Consider the following 27,706-nt stretch of genomic DNA (forward strand, 5'->3'; position numbering starts at 1 on the left):
AGTTGAGACACAGATTGCAGAAAACATTATGGATAAGATTTTATTTTTTTTTCTTCCAGGGCAATGAATTTAACTTGAAATTTCAGTTGGGCTAACACATTGACAGCTCAGATATTCGTCTGTGGCTCTGAAGTGGGTCATGCAGGATCCAATAGAAAACAGATTAAAGACTAGAAATTAGAAGGGGAAAGAATTATATTTTTAATAACTCAGACATAGAGATGGTCCTGTTTTCTTTCCATAACGTGATGACTCTGAAATGTATCGATTGTCTTCACATACCATAAGTGTTGGCTTTCAGAGCTGATCCTTTTAGTGGAAATTCCTATCCAATATATATACTGAGAATCTCCACATGACTCCTCAATACCAAATACCCAGGAGACCTAACTCCAGCATCTCTGCACAGAGGGCCATTTGCAAAGGACATCAACTCTGTTTCTCCTTTAATACTCATTGCCTTCTCTCACTAACACAATGAGACATTAAAAATCACCTTTTTTTCTTATAGTTTACGTTGCTGTCCTCCAACTACCAAGCATTGAGTGCCCTGGTTACTATAAAAGTCATGCACACATGTCTTCTGCCAGCATGGTGTCATGTCTTCTGTCAGTGTGTTATTTAGTACTCAGTGTTCCTATTATCTTCAAACTGGCTCTGGAGTTGTTCCAAAGATTACAACGCTATTCATGAGAACTTTGGTGGAGGGTTTACAGTCTGTTTGAGCAATCGGTCGAAACAATACAGGGTTTGGCGGGGGAACATGGGGATTGGGGGTTTGGGGGGAAAGACAAAGGGTGTTCATATCTATATGTGCCAATTATCAATCTGAGAGCCCATGTTAATCTGTCTGGATAAAAGGAATTCTGTGTGGTGAGGAAAATGTGGAGCACTGATACATGGAAGGAGGGAAATTGCTCTTCTAGACAGGAATCACCAGGAGGTCTCCCAGTCAGGTTAAGTCCATTTTTTGCTTTGATTATTTGCCAAATTATTACCATGTCTGCTTTTCGAAACAAACAAATAAACAGAGCAGAAATCTGAAACATATCCATATCAAGCTTCAAATGAGATATTAGCAAAAATTTCATAAATGACAGTATTTCAGAGCTAATTTGGCTACTTCTTTGTCTCCCTGAGTCCTGTCACTGTAAACCAATGCTCTGGATGGCTCAGTGTTACTATTATCAGAATTATTCAAGCGTATTAGCAGACTTCTAGCCAAGAATATGTTGTGGTCTGATGTGAAGTCTTGTTTTCCTTGATTAAACCTCCATTTCTTCTATTTGTTAGAACAAACAAGCAATTGAATATTTTATTAGAAAGAACACGATTTATTTTTGTTAGTTAATACATTTGCTCCATGGCAGAGCCCCAGGGGATGAATATTTTACGTCCTTGACGGCCCTAAAGAGACAACACTTATAGAATCTGATCTCAGCCTGTTCCAGCAGTCTGTGAGCAGCATTTGAAGAACAGAAGCAAATTCACAGATGTTAAGAGAACTTTTGCTGTTAAGAAAAAACCCACATAATTTTCACCCTCCTGTTTAGGTATTGTGGTTTGGTATCTCTCTACTTGTGTTTGAATTGACACTTTTCCATGGATAATCAGTGTTGCCAATGAAATAGCTTTTCCCCTAGACCTGTAGCCATAAGCAAAGGGAGACCTTGAGTCTCTTTTTCAGGCTGATGCACACTACACACAGATGCTCTCTTTTTGCTATTCTCTATGTTCCCTATTCACTCTCAGCTCTCATTGCCAGCCCTCACAGCTGGCCCAACATTTTCTTCAGAATAGATCACCTAGATACCTATTTTAATGGGACATCTAGTTAATCCTAGCCTGAGCTGCCTGAGCTTAGACTCATACGTGGATTTCAGCTATTAGTAGCGAAAGAGTAAACTCAATTGGTGAGTAGTGTACTGATTGGAGATAAAATATTGATGCTGTGTTAACAGATCAGGAGTTGGGTGTGATGCAAACACAAATTGGAGTCACTATGGAGAGTCTAAAGTGTTAACAAATCAAAATACTCAAAGGGAAGGATGGGAACGCACCCAGGGCTGCACAAAGGTCCAGTAGTAAAGCCAGAAGAAAAAAATTTTATGTGTTCTGATTAAAATATCCATAATCAGTCTATGAACTGGGGAAAAGGATCTGTTTAAAAGGATCTAAAACAGCATCCAATTTAGAATCAATCAGCATGATCGTTCTTACATTGTGTGAGCCACGGATCCAGCCATGGAACACATGGACGATTCAACTTCTCCGTGATCCATGGCATGGAGAGATACAATGATGAGGTATGAAGGTATGGGGATGAATGAAGACAGAAAGAAGCAAAGTGACTGAACTGAGAGTGTCTGGTTTGTTTCAGGCAAAGATCGATGTCTTTCCCAAGGATTTGTCACAGGCACACCTCTCTAGTCCAATATTGCAAGGACAAGTTTCCTCATGAGGCAGTAATCTCTGCCAAAAGCACTGGCTCATTGAGGACTGGCTTCCTAACAAAGGTGATCCCAAATAAAAAACATAGTCCCAAACCTCTCCAAACCCTGAGAGTACATACTTCGTCTGCCTGCTATCTCTAAAATCAGATCTGGATTCAAAATGCACAGCTTCTGCTTGTCTTTTCTTCCCAGGAATGATGCTATAAGGGAAGAGGCAGTGTGTTTAACAAAGCTGTTATGCAGTTTACTGATTGTGATTATTCAAGGCAAAGGCTTTGAAGTAACAGCTTAGTGCAGAGTGACAGTAAACAAGATATAGAGATATACCTAGATGAGAAGAAAAATAAATGGCAATTAGAATTTATATTTGAGGTGTTGGAAATGCCAGTAAGACCTCAATCTCCGGCAATGACACTCTGCGTTTGGATTGCCACTTCCCCGCAAGATCTCCAGGATGAATTACAAATGTCAATTGGGCATCAATGATCCCCAAATGACACGTGAACGTTAGCCCAGTGAACATTAGCACAGCTCTGGTATAGCCAAGGCAATTTAAGAACAAACTAAAAGGAGCCCTATGTAAATCTCCTATGCTAATGCTTAGAGCTGACCTCAGCCCCTACCACAGTATTTATGGTCAAGACAATAATAAGCAATTCAGATCAGCTCTTGACCTGAATCATGCAATCATGGAATCACCGGGTTGGAAGAGACCCACCGGATCGAGTCCAACCATTCCTATCAATCACTAGCCCATGTCCCTCAGCACCTTGTCCGCCCGTCCCTTAAACCCCTCCAGGGAAGGTGACTCAACCCCCTCCCTGGGCAGCCTCTGCCAGTGCCCAATGACCCTTTCTGTGAAAAATTTTTTCCTAATGTCCAGCCTAAACCTCCCCGGCAGAGCTTGAGGCCATTTCCTCTTGTCCTGTCCCTGAACGAACAGGAGCTGGGGACTGTATTCAGACAGGCCACTATGAGGATATTTTTTAAATTATTACTTCTCATCTCCATTTATTGCACTTAGAACTAAGGACCGGCAGTCACAGATAACACGGTGCTGAACTGTTCCTCATCGTCTCAGTAACATACAGCTATGTTTATTTTAGGCATGGATATCAATGGGGGTACCTGAGTCCAGATCTAAAGGATTTGTTCACAACTGACCACAGAGTCCAGGGCAGACCCAGGAGAAGAATCCAGCAGGCTTGACTCTGAAGTAGGGTAAATGTGCAAGTTAGACACACACCTCAATACCTCACTTAAAGCCCTTGTGAGATGTACATCCTTACAGGAAGCAAGGAGGCCCCTTGCATGGTGTCCCAGGAAAGGTGACAGTTTGTAGATTTATAAACTGAGCACAAGCTGAAGAACAGACAGTAGAAGACATATACTTTTCTCTTTCCTAGTGTCTTTCATCTCCTCTTGAACTTGCTGCAAATCTGCTTGCCATCAGTTTTCAATAGTCAGGACTGTGACTACAGTCATTCTTCACAGAAAGGGTCATTGGTCCCTGGCAGAGGCTGCCCAGGGAGGGGGTTGAGTCCCCTTCCCTGGAGGGGTTTAAGGGACGGGTGGACAAGGTGCTAAGGGGCATGGGTTAGTGATTGATAGGAATGGTTGGACTCGATGATCTGGTGGGTCTCTTCCAACCTGGTTATTCTATGATTCTATAATTCTATGATTTTAGTTTTCTAATTTCCATAAATTTACCTTCATGGGCCCAAGACACATTAGTTGCGATTAGGCAAAATCTTTAAATGGTGAAATTAGTGCAACTCCATTGCTTTCAGTGGACAAGTTTGCACATGGGCTCTGAAGACTCTATGCAAACTTTGAGGGTTCAACATAAACATAAGCAAGTATTCCTAGGCATGGCTGTTCACTCTGATAGAATTGTAGGCTTTGCTGCTAATTCCCAAATGGATTTAACCCACTACAATTATATATTTTCTTCTCTTTACCAGGGAGTGCAGGAATAGCATGAAAGGGAATGGTTTTGAGCTGAAAGAGGGGAGATTTAGATTAGACATTGGGAAGAAATTTTGGTTGTGAGGGTGGTGAGGCCCTGGCACAGGTTGTCCAGAGAAGTTGTGGATGGCTCAGCCCTGCAGGTGTTCATGAGGCTATAAGCGACGTGATCCAGAGGAAGGTGTCCCTGCCCATGGAAGGGGAGTTGGAATTGGATGAGCGTTAGGGTCCCTTCCAATCCAAATCATTCCATGATTCTGTGATTCTATGATTCTCATCCAGAAATACCCTTGTCCTGTAAGCAACCAAAGATGAGCAAGAAGGTGGCCAGTACAGCGGAACAATGACCTGCCTTCAACAGGCAGGTCAAGACTCCTTGACCTACAAGACTCCTTCCTAGCACTGACACGAGTGACAGCCTGTACAACACTGTCGAGGTAAGATTCACCCCAATATTAAGTTTCTCACTTACATTTCCTACTGAGCATTTGAGCATCTGAAGTTTGTAAAATGCACTGTTCCAAGGGGCAAAGCAAAGAATTATGACTTATCGTGAACACCGTGCAGAACATTGCTCTCTTTTTTTCCCCTTTTGTTTCTACCTAATTCTATTTTTTAGAAAAATTATTAAAACTAATTGCATTATTTAATCCCATCACATAAAATCCTCCAGTGCTTCATTAATCAATGTAATCAAGCCAATCAAAATAGATAAAGGAGATCTTTTAGCAGGCTTTGATGAGATTTTATCAAAATCTCAGCGCATATTGTAAAGCCTTAGCATCCTCAGAAGCAAACTAACTGTAGAATGTGGATGCTTTATCAAGCAGGCACTAATAAAGCAGATGATGCTTGGACCACTTTAAGAGGCTCTCTATATTAAACTAATAACAGCAATGTTTTTGTATTATGTATAAAAAATGTAAAAGCAAATGGAAATAGCGTTCATTTTGTATACACAGAGAGATTGCTATAAAGCAATCACTTTCTTCAAGCAATGAAAATGATACACGTCTGTGAGTCAGCAGACCATAAAGCCAGAGTTCTGTAAGGAAAATGCAGTGGGTAATGCAAAGGTTATGTCACCCCAGCTGTTAGTGAAGATCCTTATTAAAAGCTCAAACCATTTCCTTTTAAATGTAGTACTCTCACTCCACATCTGAATCATAAATAAATATGAATGTGCTTTGTGCAACATTGTTGTTCACACCTCGCCTTCCCCCCTTCAGGTCATAGCTCCCAGTCTTCGCGGTTTTGCACTGACTAATCAGGAGTATGAGCTGTTGAAATCCTTCCACAAGAATGGAAATCAAAGAGGTGTTGATGCGATACAGCACCACAAAAGCAAGAAATATGGATAGTTGGTAGATGCCACACTAGAAACACAGACTAGTACCAGGCTGAATGAAAGCCTTACCAAGTACTTTGGCCAGAAGAGGGAAAACCAGGATCCCATCTAATGGACTCTGTGAACATAGTATAAAACGTCATCATTATTTCCCTACAGCTTCTGCACCTCGCAACTCATAGAATCATAGAATCATAGAATCATAGCATCATAGCATCATAGCATCATAGCATCATAGAATAACCAGGCTGGAAGAGACCCACCGGATCACTGAGTCCAACCATTCCTATCAAAATGCTACGTTGGCTTCTCTGATACAACAGTTGCAGAAGTAGTTACCAGTCCACAAATGCAAAGACCTGTCAATACAGGCAATCCTAAACTCTTGGGTTGAACAGTCCCTATCTGATCTAGATCTATAGAGTGATGAAACGCCACAGCCCCTCAAGGGATATTCTCTCCTACCACTGGGTTTCTAGCAGTAATAGCAGAGATGGTGTTATCAGACTCTCTTGGGCATTTTGTGGACGTTGGCCAGAGTCCTCCAGCTCCGCTAGGACAGGTCATCCATAAAATTCACTCACTGCTCGGTAGTCCCCAAATATCATGCCATACCACAGTCCTTGTCCTGACTTCTTCATTTTCATGTGTACCTGGATCAGCTGTGTGGTCGCCAGCACAGCCAGGATGAGAAGACACTGCACAAAACCCAGTAGTTTAGTCCAATACTCCTTAGGATTTCATATCTCAGGAATCCTCAAGCAGTTGCTCCCTTGGCTCAGTCCACCTGACTTAGAAGACAACTAAAAATTTAAATCCTAAGGAACAGACCTTGAAGTCTGACAATTAGCACTTATTGCCTACAAACCAGAGAGTTGAAAAGTGAGCACTGCCTTCTCTTACAGCTACAACACTTGATCCAGCTGAAAACACTGGAAGTTTCACTGTTTTCTTTGGTTTAAAGCCTCTTTGGGCCAAATCCTCCTACCCAGCTGGAGCTGTATTCTCCACCTCTATTTTTCCTCTTAGGGTACAACACAGAGATAAGCAACAGGTAGAGCTCAATATTGGCCATTTCCACCATGAGTTCAGCACTTCAAAACACACTGTTAGACCTGGACAATGATAGAGATAAAATCCAGTGGAATTAATGAAGGAGGAGGATCTTGGGTTTTATTTGAAATCATAAAATCATTGAGGTTGGAAAAGATCTTAAGATCGAGCCCAACCATCAGCCCCACACCACTGTGCCTACTTAACCATATACCAAAGTTCCACATCTACACAGTTTATGAAAATGTAATGTGGCACTGCTTGATTGCTTAGAAAGCTGATGGACTGAGTGTGCAGGTAGTAACCCAACAACAGGTAAATCTAATGAATGCTGTAATTTCACCTTATGGTCTTTCATTTCAATTCTGTGTTACAAATTGTTTTAAATGGAATTAAAAGCGTGTCCTCCACAAGCAGACTTCACTTTTTTCCCTTCCTTTCCTCTATCCAAGCACCCAACAAACACAGTTCAATTTAAAAGTAAAGCCAGGACTGAGGAAAGGAAAACGTGTTTGTTGCAGAGGTAGCCTGTAAAAACAGCATGGGAGGCCATGGATGAGCAGTTGTGGGGACCTCCAGCCTGATCCACCTGTCTTGGCTGTGTAGACAAAGGAGCACCCCTGCTCTACATCTGCTGCAAAATTGGACCTGATATGCCTAACGCAATCCCTTCAGAATGGAGCTAGGGGTTTGCTTTGTGAGAGTTGTTGTATTTACTCTTTAACTCAATGTTGTGTTACCAGACCTCTTCCATAATTCCCTGTGGTGCCAAAAAGTCACTTCACATTAGCTGAAATCAGAGCTTCCTAGCTACGGACGCGCAAGGTCAAACTATTCTCTAAACATTTTCCAGCAAGTCAAAGCACTGAAAATATTCTCTGGAAAAATCAGTATAGTTTCACTGAAGGGAGCGGCGTGCAATCAGTAGAGGCTTTCACACATTCATTAGCTCCATTCCAATCTGAGGATGAGATTGTTACCCTAACTAGTCAATTAGCCAATATAGCTAGTCATATGCTAGCTACTGTCACCAGAAGGAAGTTTGTCACGTCTCAGCCTCCTCAGTCTTTAAAAGAATAAACCCAGAGAAGTGGGATTTGTGGAGAGGGGCTTGTAATATTTTTTTCATTCTGTTCGAATGGGTTTTATTGGTTGCAAGATGTTTAATTACATCAAGGAGATGTTGGTTTTTTGTTTGATTATTTTTTTTCACATCTTTAATTTAAAATCGCATTACCAAGAGAGGAAGAAATTGTAGTGGGATGCTGGGATCCCAGTCATCCCAGCAGGCCACGTCACTGCTCTTTGGACAGCAATCACAGGAGCCCGGCAGCAAGCTGTGGATGAGGTTCTTCCAAACAGCAGCATCTGGCTCTCTGGCAAGAGGAACAGGCGGCCACACCGGTCGTGTTGGAGTTGTCCCTGGGTTTGTCACATGGGGAAGCTGCTGACTGTTAGGGTTTCTCTCAGTCACATTTGCTTTAAACACCAGCTTTCAAGGGTACATAAATCTATATAACCAACCCCACTGCGGCTTGTCTCCGTGTGCTCATGCTTCTCCGTGTGATAGGGTTAAACAAATGTATTTACCTGTGCCCATGACAAAAGGATGACCAAAAATGATGTTCCTGTGGACCTGAGGCTGTCTCTCAGGGCTCTATTTTATATATATATATATATAATCATAGAATAACCAGGTTGGAAGAGACCCACCGGATCGTCCAGTCCAACCATTCCTATCAAACACTAAACCATGCACCTCGTCCACCCGTGCCTTAAACCCCTCCAGGGAAGGTGACTCAACCCCCTCCCTGGGCAGCCTCTGCCAGTGTCCAATGACCCTTTCTGTGAAAATTTTTTTCCTAATGTTCAGCCTGAACCTCCCCTGGTGGAGCTTGAGGCCATTCCCTCTCGTCCTGTCCCCTGTCACTTGGGAGAAGAGGCCAGCACCCTCCTCTCTACAACCTCCTTTCAGGTAGTTATATATATAACCTGTTTGCCACTTTAGCATAGTTGTATTTTTATGAATAGCTGGTTAACAGATTTTCTGATTTTTTTTTCTTCTCCTATTTCAAAAGCCTTGCCTGTTCACATGAGGGAAAAGCAAAAGTCTTCTTTCTTGCACTGTCATCTGCACAGTTGCAGGTGATGGTGATTTCTAAAGCACTGGGATCAGCACTGCCATATGCCAACATTTAAGACCTGCTCTGAGCAGGGGATACGGTGTTATGCACACACTCTCCTTTCTTCACCAGCTTCCCACTAGTGAAACAATTACAGTGGACTTGGACAATAGTGAATATTTAAAAAAAAAAATAAACACAACCCGAACTTGCTCATATTAAAGCAATTAAGGAATTAAAGGATGTCACAGCATGTGGGGAGAACTAAGGTATTATTTTATGTCTTGATAGACAGTAAGTTCCCGGAAAATTTGAGTATTACACCATCAAAAACTACCAGTGAATGTGGGTGAAATTTGGAAAACAAGAAAGTCTTAATTCATTTGGATATTCTTTTAAGGAAGACTACGTTTTTAAAGTGCCAGTGCTCTTTTTTCTTAACTTCTTACAAACTAAACTTTGATTTTACATTTTAAAATAGCATTTTGCTATCAAAAATAGCCTAAAGAAAGGAATTAAATAGCCTAAAAATAAGACCTAAAGTCAGCTAAGCACAATGTTTGTGATCTAAAATCACATTTCCAAGAATTTTTAAATTATCTGTAAAATCTGAAAAAAAAAATATCTGTTTTCAGTTGTCCACTTCTATCCTGACTGTTTTCTGCTTCAGTCCCTGAATAGAAAATGCATTATCCACCCATCACTATACATTAGGTGCTCGAAACTCTCATGAAGGACTTAGGATTAATATAGCAACCTTTCCATCAGCTGGACAATTCCCTCCTGTGTCAGCTCTAGAGAAGAAAAATTTGGAAGCTCTCATCTACAGCAGACGAATGGATTGGTCCTGGATGAGTTTTCTAAGGAATATCTTAACAAGACTGGGAAGAAGTTCAGACTAAAAGCTTGTCTGTGGTGCTCTAGAGAAAGTTACTGACCAGGCAACCACTTCGGGAAATCGAGGAGGAGGATTTGGGGAGTGAGAGTCATTCCCAGGCATTTTACCATAAGAGCAAGGAAACACAGAATAATTCATAGAATTATTTGGGTGGAAGAGACCTTAAAAAGCGCTCAGTTCCCAACCCCTACCACAGGCAGGGACACCTCCCACTGGATCAAGGGCTCCAAGCCCCATCCAACCTGGCCTTGAACATCTCCAGAGATATTCAGGCACAATTCCTCTGGGCAACCTGGGCCAGGGCCTCCCCACCCTCACAGAAAAACATTTCTTCTTAAGATCTCATCTCAATCTCCCCTCTTCCAGCTTAAAACCTTTCCCTCTCATCCTGTTCCTGCATTCCCTGATAAATAGTCCCTCCCCAGCTTTTCTGTAGGCCCCTTTCAGTACTGGAAGGCTGCTATAATTATCTGCAAACTGACATTAGATGGATTTTTAAATATTCCTTTGGGAAAAACACTTGAAAGTATTTGATCCATGCTTCAATATTTTCATTAGTTTTAATACATTTGGAACCCAGTCTCTCCTTCCCTCTCCCAAGCCACACACACAGGAAAGAACTGGATCTAAGAGGAGGGCATATCCAGTGCCACTTCCACAGCCACACCTGCCACATGCCCTGGGACACCAACAGTGTGACTCTTTTTACTTTTATGAGGACATTGGTGATGTTAGGGCATAAAAGGAAGAAGAAAATGTTTCAGTGAAAGGAAAAAAACTTCCAAAGCTGTTACTTCATATAACCCAAGGTATCCTATATGCTGGAGACTGATGTAAATGCATGAAGATGTCCAGCTCCCTGTCAGGATACATAGATTCAGAGATTCATCAGGTTGGAAAAGGCCTCCAGGATCATTGAGTCCAACCATTCCTATCAAACACTAAACCATGTCCCTCAGCACCTCGTCCACCTGTGCCTTAAACACCTCCAGGGAAGGTGACTCAACCCCCTCCCTGGGCAGCCTGTTCCAGTGCCCCATGACCCTTTCCGTGAAAAATTTCTTTCTGATATCTAGTCTGAATCTCCCCTGGCGGAGCTTGAGGCCATTCCCTCTCGTCCTGTCCCCTGACACTTGGGAGAAGAGCCCAGCTCCCTCCTCTCCACAACCTCCTCTCAGGTAGTTGGAGGGAGCAATGAGGTCTCCCCTCAGCCTCCTCTTCTCCAGGCTAAACACCCCCAGCTCTCTCAGCCGTTCCTCATCAGGCCTGTTCTCCAGCCCCTTCACCAGCTTTGTTGCTCTTCTCTGGACTCGCTCCAGAGCCTCAACATCCTTCTTGTGGTGAGGGGCCCACAACTGAACACAAGATTTGAGGAGCGGTCTCACCAGTGCCGAGTCCAGAGGGAGAAGAACCTCCCTGGACCTGCTGGTCACGCCGTGTCTGATCCAAGCCAAGATGCCATTGGCCTTCTTGGCCACCTGGGCCACTGCTGGCTCATGGTCAGTCGCTGTCAACCAACACCCCCAGGTCCCTCTCCTCCAGGCAGCTTTCTAGACAGACTTCTCCTAGTCTGTAGCTGCTCAGGGTTGTTGTGCCCCAAGTGCAGGACCCGGCATTTGGCCTTGTTAAACCTCCTGCCATTGGACTCAGCCCAGCGGTCCAGCCTGTTCAGATCCCTTTGGAGCCTCCCTACCCTCCAGCAGATCCACCCAGCTTAGTATCGTCCACAAACTTGCTACAGGTGTCCTTAATGCTTTCTCGAGGAACAGGAATGGGAGGCTGCTCGGGAGCTAGGCCACCTCTAGCAAATTTGGGCAGATCTACCAATACCCTTCCATCTTTTAAAAGGTGGAATTTTCGAGGGTATAATCTTTGGTTCCCTGGAAGGGAAAGGGCTCATCTAAATCCAGCTGGTTCTAGTTAAGGCAAGAAACTGCATGGTCTTGCGCTTGCAGAAGAGCTCCCTCAAAATCCAGGGTTGTAAGGTGTACAGAGGGCAAAAGTAATTTTTTTTGAATGTTTGAAAGGCTGGCTATTGAAATGAGCACCTTGCACTCTTGATCTGTGTCAGATGTGTAGCCACATGAGTTTTTACACATCCTTCAGCTAAACCTGAGTGAAATTTAGCACTCTGGGACATCATGTGGAGTTGTCCATTTGCCCATTTCTCCATGGGCCTCTAAACCATGTAAATGGTTCTTCATCAAGGACCATGGAAGCGTCATTTGAAATTCCTTCTCTGGAAGCTGCAGCAAGTGTTATTTCCTTGGGGTTTGGAAACAAGCAATAAGAAGCCTGAACAAGGGGATATCGGTGTGTATGTGGTTGAGGCACCAGATCAGTCCTCCTGCAAGCTTTTTGCTTGACCCTCCTTTATAGAACAATTCCTCCCTTACAAAAATGGAGATAACACATCCCTATACCTTCACGTGTGGTATGAATTTATTAGCATTGGCAAGGTATTCAATTGATAGATTAATTTCATAACTAATGGTAATTAAAGTATTAATAATATACAGAGTAATAACGAGTTTCATTCAGCATGGATTTCTCTCATGAGCTCACCCATAAATATCTGATTGTGGATCAGGCTGTTTTTCACAACTCATAACATCTTTGTCCATATTTTTCCAAGGTCCCCGACTGCATTTCTCAAAATCATTTTGCCTTTGGCTCGTGGGAGACCTTCTAGCAGCCTTCCAGTACTTCAAGGGGCCTCCAGGAAAGCTGAGGAGGGGCTCTTTATGAGGGACCGCAGGGATAGGACAAGGGGGAATGGCTTTAAGCTGAAAGAGGGGAGATTCAGATTAGATATTGGGAAGAAATGTTTTCCGGTGAGGAACTGTCACAGGTTGCCTGGAAAAGTCATGGAAGCCCCATCCCTGGAGGTGTTCAAGACCAGGTTGGATGAGGTTCTGAGCCATGGCAAGGGGGTTGGAACTGGATGGGCTTTGAAGCCCCTTCCAAACCATTCTATGATTCTGTGATTCGCATTCCAGGCTGATATTTCCTTCAAGTTTTTGAGTTATGCATGAGTTGGGTAAAATGACCACCTTTGAAGCAAAAAGGTGCAAAATTCCCAGGCTCAGCGCTGCAATAAGAAAAACATCTTTGTGGGAATTTGAAGAGACCTATTTCTCTCAGAAATATTTGTCCTCAGAAAGAAGGCTCACTTGGGCTGCAAAATTAGCTTGTCTGCCTGAGAAACAGCTTGCACATCTGTTTACTTTACTAAGTGGACTTGGATTTGGGATCTTAGCGCATGCGAAAAATCTGGACCGTTAAAAATCCTGTGTTTCATCAATAATAATTTGTTCTTCTCACACTGGAAAGCTTTTTTGAATGACAAGTGCAGGGTAAAATACAGTCAGTCGTGTTTATATTAGGGGTTTTCTTTAATAGGCTTTATATAATAACTCCTGTAACAATTAATCCAAGCACAGGGGCTGAAACTATCTACAGTACAAGAAGATAGCATGAAAATAAAACATATTATTAAAAAATGTGCTCTGCTTTTAGAAATTCTTAGTTATGTGAAAGGATTTGGCTTCCTTCCTTTTGTAGTGTTTCTTTAATAAAGAACCGCAGTAAGTTAAGGGGAGTTGGGCAATTATGATATTATACTATAATTTGCATTTCTTGGTAATGGTTATGTCAAAAACTGTTGAAAATTACATTTCAATAAAATATTTAAATTGCTGACTTAGCCTATGACTGTCTGTATTACATAGGATGAGAGGCAATGGCCTCAAGTTGTGCCAGGAGAAGACTAGATTGAATATTAGGAAGTATTACTTCTCCAAAGGGGTTGTCAAGCTGCCCAGGGAAGTAGCTGAGTCACCAACCCTGGAGGTATTTTAAAGATGTATGTAAACATGGTGCTTAAGGACATGGTTTAGTGGTGGTCTTGGCAGTGTGAAGTTTATGGTTGGACTCGATGATCTTAAAGGTCTTTTCTAAGCTAAATGATTCTATGATTCTATAGACTAAAAAAAAAAAACTGCAACTCATTCTGAATTTCTCATTAGATATCAAATACATAGATCGATGGAGTGTATAGACTAAATCACAAGCAAATGCCCTAAATCACAGAATCACAGAATCACAGAATCACAGAATCACAGAATAACCAGGTTGGAAGAGACCCACCGGATCATCGAGTCCAACCTACTCCCAGCTCCATGCTCAGGTGGGAATCCTACACCTACGGGTAGTCCAAAATCAAAATACAGCACAAGAAAAACACGCTGGGGCTAAAAGCTAAATATTACAATGGGGAAAATGGGGCAGAAGTTACTGCTTTCCTACATGTTTCACTAAAGATAAGAGCGTGAGTTGATGAGGAGAAAACACAGTCTCCTTTCCCTCAAGAGCAGTACAAGGAAGAGATGTGAGGAACAGTTAAGCCCTAGCTGGACATGCATGCCCCAGCCAACTCCACCTTCCTGCACATACACAGCCCACACCCAGAGGACCTGAGAGATCTGTGCCGATCAACATCACTGCTCCATCCACCGCCTCCCAGCCACAGGCAGGGGTGAAGAGCTGGTTTCTTCCTTTTCTCCTCTCCAGCAGACTATTGACTCTACGCCAGCTCTGAGCCAGCAGCACCCAGAGAACCGGAGCAGAAAGACAAACTGGAGCGTTGGTCACAGCTCTCCTCCTCAAACCAGCACCTGTGACCAGCTCCACTCTCGCACATCCTCACCATAGCAAGCTTAAAATAAACTATCTGAATATTTTATCTATTATCGCATCTACACCTCATCCTGACGGCTCTGAGTCTACATGCAGGAAAATAACAAGTTCAGGGCTTGTGGGATATTCTCCAGGTCCCATCCATGGACTCAGCACAAAATACTTCCTAGGCAGACACCAACAAACAAGAACATGCTTCAGGTGGCCAAAGCGAAACATCTAGCAAGGATTCTGCTTTCAGTAATTGGGTTGTGAGCACCTCCTGAACTCAGACCCCTCTTGGTTTTTAGCGTTGCTACGTCAGTCAAGACGCCACATAAACTGAGGCAGCCCCATTGTGTAAACGAGGCACCAAGAAATAGCCACAGCGAGTATGATAAAATATATGAGGAGGATTGTGTTATTTACAGACTGCTACATGTCAGCTGTGGGTGCAAAAAGCTTTAACAGAGGCATCGCCTTGGACCAGGAAGGAGCTGAAGAACTGACCATCACAAATTAGAGCAGCTCAGACTGTAAATGTAGATTTGTTGCCTAAACACAGGTGTTCAGTGTCACCTGAGAGGCTCCTGGGTGTCCTAGCCGTCCTCCAGCTACTGAGCCATGGAGCCATAGAACTCCAGCAAGTCCTCTGCCGGACCAACCAGCACTGCATGGGTGTCTCAGGGACTTGAAACCACCTCAGATACTCCTGAAAACCACATTCAGACAACTGGCTTGAACCCAGAGCCACAGCATTGTGTGGGAACAGGACACAGCCAAGATAGGACAAAAAATCCACCCGGAAGGTATTTCCTTTCCCAGGTAAAACTCCTGCCAAAGGACTTCATCACTGTGTTTATCAGTGAGTGCACACGAAAGGTTTTTTTATTTTCTCCTCAACAACCTGTTGATACCATATCTACCTACACCATCAGTATGAAAATGAACACAGAAGTCAGGCATACTCCCACAGAAAATCCTGATGCATTCAGCTCAAGTTCTTGCTACTTAGACACAGGCATAAACCAGCGTGTCATTCATGTCCCCCTCTCAGGGAGAGACTTCAGAGAAATAAGGACGCAGCCCTAGCGTGGCTGTCTCTGGACAGGAAAATGAAAGCTCCAGAAACTCCGCTGTCCCTGTCAAAAATCCCTTTGCAAGCAGCCGTCTGAGTAGGTGTGGGAGAGGGGGGGAATGTGGGAAGAGCGAGTGGAGATGAGAAAAATGAGGTGGGCACAGCACCATCCCAGGGGGCTCGCATCCTCCCATACCATTAAACCCATGGCCAGATCAGCCAGAGCTCTGGGAGCAGGCAGGGGAGGGAGATGAAAGGTTCCTGGAAGGAATCAGGTGCAGAGGGTGGGCAGATGCTGCTAAAGAGCAAAGAGACCCGGCCAGGCTCATTTGTCTGGAAGGGAACCAGCAGGAACTTTCTTTTTATCTCCGATTGCGGATGTTAGGGTAGTTCCTAAAGGCCACAGCCAGTTTGGACCCCACTGCTCTGCCTCTCCCTGCCTGTACAGGGAAGGAAATTATGGTGGTGTGTTTTTTTTCCACAGGTAGAAAAATCCTCCGCTGCGATGGATGCGAACCCGTTAACTCCTCTCCGCCCGCGGGACCCGGTTGAGCTCTACCTCTCCCAGCAAAAACCTGGTGATGGGTGATGGTTGGTCTGTTTGTCCAGCAACAACCAGCTGAACACGGTCAGGGGGTTCTGGGCCGACCCAGGGCTCTGCTGGAGCCCATCCCTGCCCGAGGATTAGCCGTGCTCCACCTGGGCTGCCTGGGATTTAACGGGGTGAGAGGGACCCGGCCTCGTCGCTCTGTCTGTCTGCCTGGGGATTAGCCTGGTTGCACCTGGGTTGTCCCAGGCTTTGCTCACCAGGGTGGACCAGGGAGCACCTCTCATCTGTGTGTGCTGGCAGGCCACAGCTGTCTGTCTGTCTGTCCTTCTGGGGGAGGTGGATGGGCTCTGCTCTGCCCATTCTGCCATCACGTCCATCTGTCTGTCTGTCTGAGAGTTATGGATGGGCACTGTTCTGCCCATCCTACCAGCACGTCTGTCTGTCTGTCTGTCTCTGCTCTGCCCTTTCTACCAGCATACCTGTCTGTCTGCTCTGCCCATCCTACCATTGTGTCTGTCTGTCTTTCTGTCTCTGTTCTGCCCATCCTACCAGCATATCTGTCCATCTGTCTATCTAGGAGACATTGATGGGTACTGCTCTGCCAAATCTACCAGTATGTCTGTCTGTCTGTACCTGCTCTGCCCATCCTACCAGCACATCTGTCTGTCTGTCTGTCTGTCTGTCCCTGCTCTGCCCATCCTACCAGCACATCTCTCTGTCTGCCTGTCCCTGCTCTTTGCATCCTACTAGCACATCCATCTGTCTGTCTCTTTTCCTCCCATCCTACAAGCATGTCTGTCTGTCTCTTTTCTACCCATCCTACCAGCATGTCTGTCTGTCTGTCTCTGTTCTGCCCATCCTACCAGCATGTCTGTCCATCTGTCTATCTAGGAGACATTGATGGGTACTGCTCTGCCAAATCTACCAGCATGTCTGTCTGTCTGTCCCTGCTCTGCCCATCCTACCAGCCACCCCCCTGTCCGTGCGGGGATGCCGGGCACAGCCCTGTCCATCTGTCCGTCCGCTGGGCGCTGTCTGTCTGTCTGTCCGCCCCGGGGGGGGCTGTGGGGAGGGCAGGGGGCGGTCAGCCCGCCCCGCTGGGCACCGGGGCCCCCTCTTTCCCTTCTCCTCCTCCCGGCGGAGATTAAAAAAAAAAAAACCCTCTGGAGGGGGAAGAGCCGGGATTAAGCCCGGGGGCCGCCGGGGAGGGGGCCGCATTGTCTCCCGGTGCCAGCAGCGGGCAGGGCACGCACAGAACACCGACAAAAACAACGGGAAAAAAAAAGAAAAAAAAAAAAAAAAGACGCTTTCCACCCGTGGGAGGCGGCTGAGCGCGACCCCCAGCCCCAACCCGACCGGGTGGGGATGCGGGACCCCAGATGGGAATCACCCCCTCATCCCAAAACCATCCCAACTCTGCCAGACTGCAGCTGGGAATCCCTTCTCATCCCCAAACCACCCCAACCATGCGGGACCCCAGTTGGGATTCCCCCCCATATCCCCAAACCACCCCAACTGTGCCAGACTCCAACTGGGAATCCTCCCCGTATCCCAAACCCACCCCAACCATGCGGGACCCCAGCTAGGAATCCTCCTCTCATCCCAAAACTACCCCAACTCTGCCAGGCTCCAACTGGGAATCCCCCTGATATCCCAAAACCACCCCAACTGTGCCAGACTCCAACTGGGAATCCTCCCCGTATCCCAAAACCATCCCAACTGTGCCAGACTACAGCTGCGAATCCATTCTTATCCCAAAACCACACGAACCATGCAGGACCCCAGCTAGGAATCCCCCCCCCAAATCCCAAAATCACTTCAACTGTGCCAGGCGGTGGCTGGGAATCCCTTCTCATCCCCAAACCACCCCAATCGTGACCCCCCTGAATTCCAGGCTCTGCTTTTCCAGGCTCAGGGGTTCCCCCAGCTCCAGGCAGGACAAAGATCTGCGGGAAAGTTGCCCGCAGAGATAGGAGAAAGCAATTTTTTTTTTTTTTTTTGAGGGGGGTGTCGATTATTTGGTTTATTTTGACTTTGGAGGGAGAAATTGCTCTGCTCTGAGTTAATTATTTTTTTTTACCACTCTCAAATCAGCTTCGCTTCCCGGGGAGGTGGCGGTGGGGGGTTGAGTAGGACTTTGTTTAACTCGGTGCGGGATGCGCATCGCTCCGCGCATCCCTCCCACCCCACTCCGCATCCGCGGAAAAACCGCCTGGTTTTCCCTCGGAGGGAAGGGAAAAAATGACAAAACCAGCGGAAACCCTCACCCGCCAATGCCAGGCGTAGATACACCTTGTCAAATGAAACTTTAATTATTATTTTTATTATTATTATTATTATTATTAAACCCCTCCAAAAAAAAAAAAAAAAAAAAAAAAGGCTGGCAGAGCTGGAAATGAGCGGGGGGGCTTGGGAAAAGGGCTTTTCCCTTGGCTGTGGGGCAGGGATTCGTTTACAAACTGGAGCTTAACCGCTACCACCGCTCCGCATTGTCATGCTCTTAAATATCCTGCACCGGGCAGCTCTTAAAAAGTCCCTTTAAACCAGGAGACGAGCCCTATTTGCACAAGTTCTTGGGCTGCCGCTAAAAAAAAAAAATTAAAATAATTAATACTATTAAGGGAGGGGGATAATGCTGCTGGGGTTTGTCGGAGGAGATGCCCGGGGGCTGGTGGGTGGAGGGGAGAGGGGGGACACGGGGGGCACCCACCTCTCAGGTACCTCCACTTCCACTGACATTGATGTAACTGCATTAGAGTTAATGGCAGCAGCCTGGTCCTCATTATTAATTGTCTTTGTGTTTGGATAAAGTATGTAATCTTCTCCTCAACCACACCATTAAAATAGGTTGCCTTTTCAATTAAGAACTGTCTTGAGCACAGCAGTCAATTTTCCTAATGAAGATGCATTATATTTTCACTTTTTTTTTTTTTTTTTTTTATAATGGTAAAATCCCACGTTTTCATTAGGCGCGATTAAGGAGAAAGTACAAGAGGGGGTTTGTCTAAACTAAATGTGGCCCGTGTAGTGTATTAAATACCAGGCTTTTAAATAAATTGACATTTCATACAGATAAGACGCGAGGTTAGGTACAAATACGGCCAGATTCTCTTCCTTCTGATTAAAAAAATGCAGAGTCCATTCTTTAAAACGCACTTATCAGATGGAAAATAGTGATTAAAACAACTACAGTCGACTCTTAGCTGCAATTACTCGGGTAAACTTTTCACTCAGCCCGGTTCGCTCACATTAAACCTGAGGATGATGCTTTAAAATAGACTTGCACTTTCTGCTAATGTGCAGCTTTGGGGAACAAACAGCACAGTTTAATCACGCAGAAACACACAGGAGCCAGAATAGCCTCACAATTAATTTACCAAAATAAACCCGAAGCTGCCTGCATTGTTTCATATTTAGCTTCCACTCCCCTCCTGCCCCTGGAGAAAAAACAGCCCTGGTTCTTTAGAAAGGAGGAAGGTTGGGGGAGCTCTGGGGGAGTTGGGAATTTTTTTCCTCCTTCCTTTTTGCATTGGAAAAGAAATATTCCACCGCGTGAAAGCAAAGAGTTAAATTTTACATAATGTAAAACACATAAAAAAAAAAAAAAAGAAAGAAAGAAAAGAGAGGGGGAAAAAATAAAGAAAACGCGATATTTGTGAGCCTGAGAAGCTGCAAGAGGACGGTGTCTGGATTTCACCAGGGTTGTACTTGTGGGATCTTTGTTACTGGACACGCAGACACTCGCCAGACCCTTCCCGCACGGAAAATATCATTTTCCACAGACCATTTCAAAAAGAATAATTAGCTGTTATCTTCGGAGCTAGTTTTTAAAGTTTCCACTATGAAAAAAAAATAAAAAAAAATTGCCTGCCAGGAGGAATGAAGTTAAGCATAAGAGTAATTTCTTATTCACATGGTAACAACAGTTGGTTTCTGATTTTTTCCAAGCTTTCTGCATTGTGGCTTTGTTTTGGGGGGGTGGGGGAGGGAGCTGCTTTAGGGGTTTCGGGGGGTATTTTTTTAATGAACATTTGTTTCTCCACCAGCCAGCGGCTAAAGAAGATCTGCAAAGAATGGCAAAGAAGATTTTCGATTAAAACCTCAGCCCATCTCCCCGGATTACTTTATATCGATTCCTATATATATGGCTGCGATTGATGGGCTCTAATTAAAAATCCAAAGGGAGTGGGGGGTGGGGGGGGGAAGTTCTTTCGGGGTCTCAATAAAAGGAGCTTTTCATATACGGGAAATAAAGGTTGTAAAAGGTTACAAACGAAAGACTAGTTTAAAGCTTCTCTGCGGTTTTCTTTTCTTCTTTCTTACAAAACCCCCTTTCTGGCTCTTTCTCTCCCTCCCCCCCTTGCCCCCCCGACCCCTTCATTTCTCCCAAGTTTGCCAACACGCGAGATATGGGACTGTAACCGTTATTTTAATATCTGGGCTGGGAGCTATAATCTGATTGCTGCGGGAAAGCTGCTCATCAAGGTAACTTCGTGGCCTGGAGAGAAAAAAAATTATGTAAACCGGCTCTATTAGCGCCTTCCATCCACGCACAGACGGACACACGGACACAAGGACACACACCCCCTGCTCCAGCCTCCCGCACATCCCCCCCACCCCCCCCAAGCCTTTTTCTCCCCCCTCCTTGATTTAATACTGTTGATTTATTTCTCTATTTCAGGTTTGGGGGGTGGAGGGAGGGGGTACTGTTTCCATCCCACCCCCAGTGCTCCTAAGACCTTCCCTCAGGTGCAAACCCTGAAGTCACTTTCTCTGCTCTCAGCAGAGTGTTTTTAGGGCTTGCCCAGCTCCTCTCGGAGCCAGACAAATTGCAGATCTCCCCTAAATGCCCCCCATCCTAATTAAGAAACTTGGTTTCATCTAGCTAAGATGCTGCCCCTAATACATATTTTTTCCCCTTCCCCAAAGGGAAGATGCTCTTCCATCTCTCTCCCCCAGACGCCTGAAAAAGGAGGAGGGGGGAGTGTATATATATATATATATATATATAATTTTTTTTTTAGCATTCCAGCATTTTAAAACGAATCCGACCCTTTCTGGAAGTGACACAGCTTTATCAATGTACCCCCAAAAGGGAGATCTGGGGGGGATTGAGGAGGACTGTTCAACTAAAAGAAAAAAAACAAACCCAAACAACCAAAAGTCCCCCCCAAAAAAACCCAACCCGCAAATGAATTGCAGATAAACTTCAAGGAAAGTCTAGAATATTTTAACTAGACACAAATCCGATGAGGGAAAAGCTTAAAAGTGCGTAGCGTGCATCGCTTTCCGGAGCCGATCAGGGATACCAAGATGACAAATAATAAATCGGTTCATTTTGGGAGCTTTTTGCTTCCTTCCTTAACTTTCACCCGACCTGAATAAATGATTAATATATATATTTTTTTTTCCAACCCCCCCACTTGGTCATAATATTCCAGGTCAGGAGCTGAGAGCGATACACACGGCAATAAAATCACTCGCGAAACGGGCGCGTTAGTAAGAGAGTCGGAAATTAAATCAGAGGAAGGAGAAGGAAAGAGGGAGAAAGAGAAGAGAAGAAGCACAGCTATGCAGAGAGAGAAAATGGCTCTGAAACACGATTGGCATCGGAAAGTTGGAGAACTTACTGAGAAGCAGAAGTTACAGTTTCTTTTCATCCCAGAAGCAGATTTTGGTTCTCTGAGCACAAAGTTCTTAGAGGGCAGAAGAATCACACATCTCCACTCACTCCCCGTTAGCCCCAGCTAGTCTGGCTCTCTGGGACTGTACCTGCTCTGAAACGCTTTCAGATTGGAAAGTTTAAAAAAAAATTAAAAATAATGGTAAAAAACACCACCCAAGTTCCTACAGCTGCAACAATTATTATTAATTCTTTTTTTTTTTTTTTTTTTGCAACTTTTCCCGGAGCTGCAGAAGACTGAAGGCAGAGGCAGCTGCAGAGTGTGTGTAGGATTGCTCCAGGAAAGAAGGTTCCCCCTTTTTCCCCCTCTCAGATCCAATCTTTGCAAGAGCCATTCCGACACATCGCTAAGCTAAAGGGAAATTCTCTTTGATAAAGCGGTGTTCCCAGCTTCTGGGTTTTAAAACCTAAATCTATATTCAAATCTGGCTGAAGGTGTGTTCTGGGATTTATGAAAGCCTCTTAAAGGGGTAAATTTACCAAACCGTGACAAAATCATCACAATCTTACTTTAGACATCTGAAGTGGATGAGAATTTTAAAGAGACCCTTGTTTATTTAAGTAACACTGTCCATCTCTGCCACTTGTTTTATTGGCTGCGGGAATTATTCCCAACTTCTCAGGCTGGGGGGGGGGGGGAGAAAGGGGGAGCAGAGGGAGAGGCTGGGATGTCCCTGCTGCCTCTGGCAGCTCTGCCTGCCCCTCTCCCCACGGGCAGATGCAGGCAGGGAGATGCAGGCAGGGATGCTCTTCCAAACCTGCTCTCCCAGCTACTTTCTCCAGGCACCGCATTTTATTTCTCTGCTTTGCTCAGCCCTCCTCTGCCACAGCTCGATTTCCTCCAGTCCCCAAACTCCCCTTTCTTTCTTTTTTTTCTTTTTCTTTTTTTTCTTCCCCCCCCCTTTTTTTTTTAATTTTTAATCGATTTCCTGGTCAGGATACACGGGAACGAATTATCTCTCTCATTCTTCCAAGGTGGATTAAGGTTATTAAATAATATGTGGGGGCGGGAGGCGGGAGGGGGGGTGGAGGGGGGGTAGGGGGAGAAGGGTTCTATCGGGATATTTATTGCTGATGCTCTGCGAAAGGAGAGGCTGAGGGTCCTGCCGACATGCCGGGAGGTGAGAGGGAAGGATTTGTCCGGCTCTGATCTCTGTGCGAGGGTTTCGGAGGGAGTAGAGGGGATGCAAAGAGGCTGGGGGGGCTGCAGCCGCTCCTCGCAGCCCCTCGAGAAAAAACAAAACAAAACAAAACAAAACAAAACAAAACCAGCAAACCAAACAATAAAAAGTTCACACACACACCAGAAAAAAAAAAAAAAAAAAAAAGAAAAGTCTCACAGCCCGGAGCGGAGAGGACAAGCCAACACACAAGTCCAAGATGAGCAGGGGGTCGCGGGGGTCTCAGGGGAGCAGGGGGGGACCAACCGAGGTAGCCCTGCTACCAACTTTCCGTAAAGTCATCTCGCACAAAAAAAAAAAAAAAAAAAAGAAAAAAAAAATCAACAACCCAGCGGCCAAAGTGGGAGCGGCTCCGGCGGGCAGGGCTGCAGCTGCTTTTGTGCGAGGGGTTATTTCGTTTGTTTGTTTGTTTGTTTGTTTAATTCCCCCTCCCTCCCTCCTCCTCTCTTCGAGGAAAGAGGAAAAAAAAAAAAAGAAAAAAAAAAAGACGCGAAACAAACAAAAAAAACCCAACAACCAAAGCCCCCCAGCCCCCAACCCCCCATCCCAACCCCGAGCATCCCAAACCTGCTCCTGCAGCGCTCGGAGCTGCTCTAAAGTCCAAGGAAAACCCAACCACGTTGGATCACCCGCAGCCGAGCCCAGGGAAGAGCCACAAAGAGGCGAATTAATTGCTATAACTTCATTAACATAGGTCACCCCGTTAAAATGATGGAGCCGCTGCGGTTTTTCTCGCTCCCATTGTCACAAGTGAGGAAAGTGCGGAGCGCTCCCTCCGAGCTGAGCTCCCTGCGTCCTCCTGCCTTTCTCCAAAGGTTTTTTTTTTCGGATTTCTGTGACCCGGGAGAAGTTGAGGAGGGACGGGAGGTGCCAGAGAAGCATCTTGGAGCCCGTTCCCGGTGCTCCCGGAGGGTTCTGCTGGGAGGCTGGAAGCTCCCACCCTGCCCTCTTCACCCCCAGCCGAGTTTATTTCTATTAAAATATCTGCACGGCCAAAGCAAATTCGGCTCCAGCCCCATTCTACACCGCACAGGCTTTAAAAATATTAAAATACATGGATATCGCCCCCAGGTGACTCAGTTCTGGGGTGTCCCCTCTGTCCCAAGGAGGGCTGAGGGGCTCCCCTTTGCTCCACAGGCTCCTGTCGGGCTCCGCTCTTGCCTTCCTAAATATTTACTTGTATATTTTAATATCTTTTGTTGTTATTATTATAACACACCCGCACCCCCTCCAGCTTTTTTGCTGCCCCCCTCTTCCTTTCCTGGGCAACCCTCTCACTCCATCGCTGCTCTCCATCACATTAATTTCTACCCCGACGCTCCGCTCCATCCCGTATAATTTTTAAACCCGAGCAGGTTCTTTTAATGTATATTCTCGTGTCATTTCGGTGCCTGTTCTTTCTCGCTTAGATTGTCCCCCCGGTACAGCACAGCGGCCTGTTTTTTTTTTTTTTTTTTCCTCCCCCTGTTGTGTGTTTTTATTATTTTCCCCCTGGCTTAGATGTGTCAATCACTCTCTCCCTGCCATTGGTTGGAGAGTTTGCGTCAAAAAGTTGCCAGAGAGGCGCTTTCTCAGCAAAGCTCCCCGAGAGAGGTAGAGACCTCAGCTCCAACGCACCCTGCCACCTTTATTAAAAATAAAATCATTTTCACCAGCTCCGGCACCGGCCAGCTCTGTATGTACCGAGCCCAGAGCATCCCTGCATCCTCCCCTTGCACCGCACCCTCCCCTTTCTCCCCCATTTATTCTGCTTTTTCAAATATTATTTTTTTTTCTCACCCCCCCCAACCCCCCCCAACCCCCTCCCCATCTCCCTCCCTCCCCTCCCCTTTTCCATGTCGTGGGCATCTGCGTGCGGGCAGCTCTCTAACCTCCCGCTTTGTGCTTTTTCTCTCTCCCAGCTCAGCCCGATCCCGGGAATTTGGCGAGGATCCGGGCTGCAGGTTTCACCCTTCGTCCCCCCCGACCCCGTCCGAGGCTCGCAGGTAAGTGGGAACCGCTCCCTCCGTCCTTCCCCGGGGGCTGAAATACAGCGGAGCGCAAAAAAAAAAAAAATTTTTTTAAAAAAAAAAAGGATTAAAATCACGATTTTCGGTTAAAATGACCATTATCGGTTAAAAACAGAGTCTCTGCGCCATAGAGGGGGAGCAGGAGATGCGGGGCTGCCCCGGGGCCAGGCCGGGATGGAGCAGGGATGCCTCGGTGGGAACCGGGAGCTGCTGGATGGAAAAGGCGAAAGGGCCAAATCCAAGAAGGCAGGAGATGCTTCCCACCTCGGGCTGCTCCCCGCGGGCGCGGAGCCGGCTCAGGCGCGGTTCTTCACTGCGATTTCGTTGGGGACATGATTTTTTTTTCCTCCCTCCCTCCCTCCGGCCTGATCGCTTGGGTTTTAGCTCTTCCCTGTCCCCAAAGAGGACTTTTAAATTCAGAAATAACAGGGAAAAATTTTTCTCCCCTCTCCTGATTCTTCTCTTTTCCTTCTCCCGATGTGGACACTCAGTAAACTCATTTTCCAAAGGTGTTTTTTGAGCCAGAGAAGCGGGCTGGAAAGAGCAGGGAGAGAAAATTTCCAGGCGTTTGGGGCCGGAGCTTCATGGCTCCGCGAGGGTGAAACGGATGGCGAGAACCGTATCCAGCTTGGAGAGGGCTTGGAGCTGTTTTCCACCTCTCATTTATTATTTTTTCAGCCGTGGGAAAGCGCTTCCCAAAGAAACCGACCGATTATAACAAAGAGAAAGTCGGGAAAGTCCTTGTGCACAAGTTTCTTTAGAGCTAAAACCCCTTTCCTTCATTCCAGAGATCTATTTCGATTTTGGCTGCTCCGAGAAGTTGAGGTTTATTGTTTCTTTAGGGAAGATGCAAGTTGAGGTTTATTATTATTTTTTTTTTTTTAAAAAATGGGTTTAAAAATGCTCCCGAGGAGGCAGGGATGGGTCAAACGGCTCCGAGCCGAGGTCGCTGCCGGGGTTTGTCCCTCCCGGCCGTTCCTTTCGTTTGCCGGTGGCCGCGGAGCTGCGCGCAGCGTTGGGAGGCGAAGCGCGGGGGGATGCGCAGCAGAGACGGTGGCGAGTCCACCCTCACCGCCTTTGCGGAAAAAAAAAACCACCCCACGATAGGGAAAAATCAACCCAAACTCTCCCTTTGAAGAGAATAAAAAACCTCCAAAACTCATAATTAAAAAATAAATTAAAAAATAAATTAAAAAAGAAATTGCTATGGAGTCCGGTGCGGGCGGGGAAGGGAGATTTCGTTTATAAAACACAAACCAAACCAAAATAAATTCCCTTTTCCATCTGGGCGCCTTCCAGCGCTCCGCGGGAGCCTCCGCGAGGGCGCAACCTGCGCGCCCGGCCGCGGATCGCTGCCCCGCATTAATCAGCCCCGGCGATCAGCGGAGTTGGGGCCGGTGGCCCGTAATTAGGGAGCGTGTGCCGCCCGGATTATCTCGTTAGTTTATCAAGAAAACATTTATTATAATTAATTCTCGGACGGGGTAATTATTATCGAGCGAGGGCAGAGCAACTGGTAGCCGTCGCGGAGCTGGGAGGGAGCGGGGGGAGGAGAAAGGGGACAAGGTGACAGATTGCGGAGCGGAGCCGTTGCTCCGCGGGCTGCGGAGCCTCCGCGGGATGCCGCCGAGTTCAACGAAACTGAAGGTTTACGGTTTGGTTTGGTTTTTTTTTTTTTTTTTTTCCTCCTAGAAGACATTCCGTGGTGTGTTTTTTTAATTATTATTATTTTATTATTATTATTATTATTTATTTTATTTTTTTTGTTTGCGCGTTTCGAAGCGCTCGGCAAAACCCGTTTCGCCCCCCCCGCCCCGCGCATCCTGCGCAGAGCTCGGGGGTCAAAACCTCCTCGGTGAAGCTGCCCCTCTTCGGGGTCCCCCCCCTCGGGGAAGCTGCCCCCCTCTCAGCCTCCCCCCCTTCCCTGGGAAACGCGGAGAACCCCGCGCTAGATGCGCTTCCCCGGGGGGAAAAGAGGAGAAATGCGCCCCGGGGATAAAGCAGCATCGACGGGGCCCGGCGGGAAGGAGGATGCTGGGGGGTCCGCAGCCCTTTTGGGGTGATGGTCCCGCTCACTTGGGAGGCGAAACTCGGAGTTTTGGGGTGTTTGGAGAAGAAAGTTGTGCTGGAAAGTTCGGGTTTTTTCCGACGGGAACGCGAGGACGGGAGAGATTTTACCCCAAAAGGCAAAAAATACAATTTTTTTTTTTTTTTCACTGAGAAAACAGCCTTAACCCTTTCGAGAACACAGGGCTGGCCCCTTGTGGGACTTTTTTTTTTGATAGAAAGTGTGGTTTTGTCCGTACCCGCCCCCCCCCGCCCCATCACCGGGACAGCGACCCGGAGATCCAGGGGATCCGGAGTCGGTCCCGGGGGGATCCTGAGCTGATCCCGAGGGGATCCGGAGTCGGTCCCTATGGGATCCGGAGCCGATCCCGGAGCCGCTCCCCACCGAGGTGTTTGTTTAGCTTTCAGCTCCGTCCTCAAGAGTTTCTTGAAAGCCCTAATAAACCTGTGACTTGCCTCCAAATCTAATTACCCGGAGTACTAATTAGGTGCAAATGGCCGGTGGAAATTACTGCAGACGTGGACTGCTGGTGGCAGAGCAGAAAAGTTTGTGTCTCCTCCCGAGCTCTGAAATGCAGCAACGTTTGGGGGGGAAGGGGAGAAGCTGGGGAGGTTTGA

General features: G+C 46.1%; 2 long non-coding RNA genes across 4 annotated transcripts in view; both read right to left on the bottom strand.

Moving 5' to 3' along the window:
* LOC138720592 (uncharacterized) overlaps window positions 1–21,932 on the bottom strand; it is a 95,100-nt gene extending 73,168 nt beyond the window's left edge. For all 3 annotated transcript variants that reach the window (XR_011337435.1, XR_011337434.1, XR_011337433.1), the window contains exon 1: window positions 21,779–21,932. This is a non-coding gene — a long non-coding RNA (uncharacterized lncRNA). The remainder of the gene's footprint in view (window positions 1–21,778) is intronic.
* LOC138720595 (uncharacterized) overlaps window positions 1–27,706 on the bottom strand; it is a 512,056-nt gene that overhangs the window by 100,165 nt on the left and 384,185 nt on the right. The window lies entirely within an intron of this gene.

Source organism: Phaenicophaeus curvirostris, chromosome 5 (genome assembly GCF_032191515.1).
Source record: "Phaenicophaeus curvirostris isolate KB17595 chromosome 5, BPBGC_Pcur_1.0, whole genome shotgun sequence".
In the NCBI taxonomy this organism is placed as follows: domain Eukaryota; kingdom Metazoa; phylum Chordata; class Aves; order Cuculiformes; family Cuculidae; genus Phaenicophaeus; species Phaenicophaeus curvirostris.